Raw genomic sequence first — 596 nt, forward strand, 5'->3', positions numbered from 1 at the left:
TGTATATGTATTCAGGTTATGCAAAGGTCCTAGGCCTCACATGCAAGCGGGCAGTGAACCCGGGACGAAGGCCTTGGGACGTGGTGCATAAGCTGATTTCCGTCTATCCAGATACCGCCTGAGATGCAAGATGAATAAAGAAATACACCGATTAGCCAGTCCACGTTCACTTCTGGGGTATGCACGTTTTATGTGTGGAAATAATACGAAATCGGGTGAAGTGAGGAAGCCAAGGTCAGAGACAAAATAAATTATAGTATAGAAGTAATAAAAAAAAAAAAAAACATCAATCCAGGGGTTTATTTTAAGTGGCAGTAGGAATATCAGCTTGTTGGTAGAGTAAAATACTGGAAGTAAATTTTAGAAAGAGTTGATAGAACTAGAAGGTGCCATAAAACACTATACCATAAAATGTCTCGTCTCGTCTCGTCAAGTCGAAGACACACCCATATGCATGAAATCAGAAATCGCGATGAAAATAATATCAATATTCACTGAACCGTCACAATTACTGAACATTGATTGTTGCGAGTCTGTGGATGAATAGTTAAGAAATCTGTCTAGAATGTTACGTGAGTTTATCCACTGGTTTAATG

Source organism: Penaeus monodon, chromosome 15 (assembly GCF_015228065.2).
Source record: "Penaeus monodon isolate SGIC_2016 chromosome 15, NSTDA_Pmon_1, whole genome shotgun sequence".
In the NCBI taxonomy this organism is placed as follows: domain Eukaryota; kingdom Metazoa; phylum Arthropoda; class Malacostraca; order Decapoda; family Penaeidae; genus Penaeus; species Penaeus monodon.